Consider the following 5,259-nt stretch of genomic DNA (forward strand, 5'->3'; position numbering starts at 1 on the left):
AAACTACTACTACTACCACCACCACCACCACCACCACCACCATCACCACCACCACTGCCAACACTAATATTGCTGCTAACTACACGATAAATATCACTACCATCACCATCACCATCGATAACAACTATCTACTATCAACACGATGCTATTACGACGACAACCATTGCTATCCTCACTACAACTACCTCCACATTCACCAGCGTCACTCCTAGCCTCCACCGCCAACCAGTACCGGTGTCACGACGACGACGACGATGACCACCACCACCACCACCACCACCACTACCACCACCACCGACACCATTGTTGTTGATGTTGCACTTGTTGTTCATGTTCTCATTCTTATAGTTTTCATTGTGTGACACGTCTTGTTCCTCGTTATACCAGAATTGTCGAGTTGTCTGTCGAGTTAATATCATCTTTTCACTACAATACATGTACAGAAAACACACCTAACAACATAACATAATATAACATAACATAACACACACACACACACACACACACACACACACACACACACACACACACACACACACACACACACACACACACACACACACGTGTACATACATACATACATACATACATAAAACTTCTTTTCCCAGATTATAAATTTACATTCGTACCCTTAATCATTGTTGAACTTGGTCGTGTTACTAAGTGTCTAAAATAATATCCTGGAAAAATTGGGGTTTTACAGGTAAATAATGAAGCCCTCCAATTCGCTGTATTCTGCAAACTCAGTGTAAGCAGAACAGTGAAAATATATAAAACATTTATAAATTTCAACGCGTGTCATTTTTATTGTTCTTATTAGAATTATGGTAATGGAACTTTATTTCTTGGAAAACTAATATGAATTGAAAAGAAGACTCATATACATGTGTTATTTCTTTACTACCCACAAGGGGCTACACACAGAGGGGACAAACAAGGACAGACAAACGGATTAAGTCGATTATATCGACCCCAGTGCATAACTGATACTTATTTAATCGACCCCGAAAGGATGAAAGGCAAAGTCGACCTCGGCGGAATTTGAACTCAGAACGTAGCGGCAGACGAAATACCGATAAACATTTCGCCTGGCGTGCTAACGTTTCTGCCAGCTCGCCGCCAGCTCGCCGCCAGCTCGCCGACTCATATACATGTGTATATACGCGCACGTACACACAGGCATATACGTACGCATGTCTGTCATGTTCGTCCGTGGGAGTGACGAGGGTCATCTAATCGTCGTAGGATGACTAATGATAATCGCGGTGACTTTGTTTAAAGGGAAGAGTTGCGCACTAACAGCCTCGCTCTCTCGTCCGTGACCATCTGCAGTCCATTGGAAAGATCAGGTCAAGACGACTGGAGATGGAGACAGATGTCTTACTTGCCTCATCTTGCTCTCTGCACCTCCGCCCCAATGCGTTGTTGCATTCATTTTACTCTCTGTTGAATTATGAGATTTCTTCCGCTGAGTCAGCCAAACCTAGTCGTCACATGCATTTGTAGCCAAGCCCTAATATGCTGATAAACCTATAACTGGGACCCTGACTCGTGCTACAACTCTGAGTCAGAGTAGATCTAGAAACAATAGTGACTAAGAAGTGGTTCCACACTCCTCAAAACCCCGAAATTTCTGAATAGAGCCCCGGATGCAGTTTAAAGTCAAACCCAGGACTGACTGACATATACGTACATATATCGCTAGCCACGACACATTCTTTTTTTCTCTCCTTGTTTCTTTCCGTGTCCCTTTCTGCGGAAGAGCGTAGGCTCGAAACGTTAAAGACTTTTTCACTTCCCGAGCGTTATACTAATACATTTGTTTGTTTTCTACACCACCTGTCTTCGTCTTTTGTTTTTTTTTTGTGAATTCTCCCTACATACATACAGACATACATACAAATGTGAACCCTTAACATAATTCTTAGGTAGAATCAACGTTCATACACACACACACACGTGCACACGCGCGCGCACACACACACACACACACACACACACACACGTTCGCGCATACACGCATAAATTGACAACGCATGAATTAAACTCTAATATTTTACTTAATGAGAAATTCTAAGGATTTCATTACCTGATCATTGGATAGTTTTAATGTTGTATTCTGTCGCAAGGGTTCGGATAAAATTTCTGATTTCATCTCTTCGTACATACTTCATGCAGACGCAGACAGTGTCTGCATAACATGGTATAAACCGACTGTAAAAACTACTATTTCTGTCGAATAACAAGGTATAAACCGACTATAAAAACTACTATTTCTGGTTCCACTTCCACGCTATTGATATCATTGTGAAAGAATTATTTAGAACAGTCATTGGCGATCTGCGGGATATTTCGAATGACACGCCTAACGAAAAATTACATCGAATTTGTTTTAGTTCAGCGCGCCACATGACCTTTGCTACTTTCACAAGACACCTGGAGAACTTTGGATCAGATAGTAAAATTGAGGAGGAAATCTGTTCTGAGTTTTCCCCCTCTCTCAGTAGAGTTATGTTTTCGCGGTGTTCGCTATCATAGACATATATGCTTTTTAGTGATGTGAGGCATTCTTTTACTCTTTTACTTGTGTCAGTCTTTTGACTGTGGCCATGCTGGAGCACCGCCTTTAGTCGAGTAAATCGACCCCAGGACTTATTCTTTAGAAGCTTAGTACTTATTCTATCGGTCTCTTTTGCCGAACCGCTAAGTTACGGGGACATAAACACACCAGCATCGGTTGTCAAGCGATGTTGGGGGGACAAACACAGACACACAAACACATACACACATACATATATATATATACATATATACGACGGGCTTCTTTCAGTTTCCGTTTACCAAATCCACTCACAAGGCTTTGGTCGGCCCGAGGCTATAGTAGAAGACACTTACCCAAGGTGCCACGCAGTGAGACTGAACCCGGGACCATGTGGTTGGTAAGCAAGCTACTTACCACACAGCCACTCACAAATTTGTAATCTGAACGTTCGACCAGGAAAAGACATATAGACAATAACTCAGCATGCAAAGCTTATAACGACTGGATTACCGAATTAGTTAAGCTGCAATCGATGGTCAATAAAAAAAAAAGTATTAGGGTAGAATCGGTAGGATTTAGCAAAGAAGTAGGGCAGCTAGTGAGGAAATGAGAAGACGAGATTAGTAAAGGTATCGTGCCTGAAGTGTTAACGACGAGAATGACCTTTCTTCAACACGATACACAAAGTTATGTTTTCAGAAATAAGGCATATACTATTAGAAACAATGGAATGAAAGGTGTTCGATGGTAAGCAGAGGTTCGATCAAGAATTAAGCCACAAATCGGTGTTTGATGTACCTGATGTATTAAAGCTTACATCGACAGAAAACTCGAAGTGTTGCAAAAAGCCGGTAACAGAAGTTAAAATATAGTTGGCAATAAGTGGTTATGCAATTATAAAATCGTCTGGTTTTGTTGCTCTACTCAGTGAGCTTCACAGCTACACGCCAGGTTTGTTCAGTACGATCTTGGCAGATGACTATCTCAACTGGTAGTATACTGGGAACATTCCTAGCTGTGTGAATTTGAAGTAGTAGCTATGTTGAGGAAGGATCCGAGTAAGGAGGATACTATGATTTCCCAGAAAAAGACTCTGGTGAATGTAATGTTTAAGATTTTGACGAAGGTGTTAGCGCTTGTCGTTGATAATGTGGTCAAGAAGGCGCAGACCTGTCTGATTTCGTATAGATCATACATGCAGTAAGCGTGTCGCGCGCAGTCCGTGAACTAAGAAGTCTCTTACATCTGCACTGACTTTCGAGAAACTGATGAAGAGACTAGAGGTGTAGAACGGAATCGCGTTCGAATAGTGATGCTGATGAACTGTGTTGGCATATATGAACGAGGTGACTGTCATGGTGCTGAACATCGTAGAGACTGGGATGATCGGTACCATTGTAAAAGAGTTGATGATAACAAGACCAAATGTTAGGCCAGACAAATCGGTGAGCTTGCAGCAACTTCATGATGCCGGCTAGTATTGCTCAGTAGTGGATCGACAGCCTGGTGTATCACGTGATATACAGGACAGGCAAAAGGTTACTATCCATCCCACCAAAAACTAAACAAAAACAAAAAGGAAGACACAACATGAGAAGAAACTGAGACTTTCATAGGCGTAGCAGAACCTGACTCCTCAAATGACAAAGATAGTGACCGGGGAGAGTCAAAGAAACGGCAGAAAATAGAGGTGTGGACAAAGTTGAAGATGGTTGGGACCAACAAACGCATGAGCAAGGTTAGAAAACAGAGAGAGAGAGAGGGGGGGGTGCTGTCTTGCACCAAACTTTGTGGAAGATGTGTAAAAGTGACGAAATCGACGTGGCTACATGCGTCTAAATTATACGGCTATAGACTGTAGGCAACAAATGGGAGAAAGGATCACTTGCTTATGGTGTGCCAGGGTATTCCAGGTATTATATATCGTGCCCTGAATCACACACGGGGTTGTGTCTGTGATCTTTTCCTTACTATTTGTTGTTCTATGTTGTTATTGTTATTGTTATTTATTGTCATCCATATATTAACATCTGTGTTTGTTATTACTGATCTCGACCGTTTTATTTGATGTAAACCCGCCATGTTTTCTTTGGTTTTGTATTTCACCTTCGTAGTGTTTCCTAACGTACTGGACCCTTGTGGCTAACAATTAGGAAATTATTTTTATAATTATTACAATTGTCATTTAATCATCAACATCATCATCATCATCATCATCATCACCATCATCATCATCATCATCATCATCATCATCATCATCATCATCATCATCACCAAATACAATATGAAAATTATTTTAACTCCACTTCTCTCTCTTTCTCCCTCCTTCTCTCTGTCTTTCTTTCTCTCTGTCTCCTTCAATCTGTCTCTCTTTCTATCTGTCTCTCTTTCTATCTGTCTCTCTTTCTGTCTGTCTTTTATTCATATCTGTTGCTAGGACAGGACATGTCTATATAATCAACTTTTGGGGTACCAGAAGCTTGGAAAAACACAAACTAAATAATAAAACACATTAAAAGAGAGAAAGAGATAGAAAAAGGGAAAGAGAAGCGGAGAGAGAGAGAGAAGGAGAGAGAGAGAAGGAGAAAAAAGAAGAGAAGAAGCGAGTGAGAGAAACAGGAGAGAGAGCATGAAAGAGAGAAAGAAGGAGAGAGAGAAAGTAAGCAAGAGCAAAAGAAAGAAAGAGAGAGAGAGAGAGAGAGAGAGAGAGAGAGAGA

This window comes from Octopus bimaculoides, chromosome 3, assembly GCF_001194135.2.
Source record: "Octopus bimaculoides isolate UCB-OBI-ISO-001 chromosome 3, ASM119413v2, whole genome shotgun sequence".
Classification (NCBI taxonomy): Eukaryota; Metazoa; Mollusca; class Cephalopoda; order Octopoda; family Octopodidae; genus Octopus; species Octopus bimaculoides.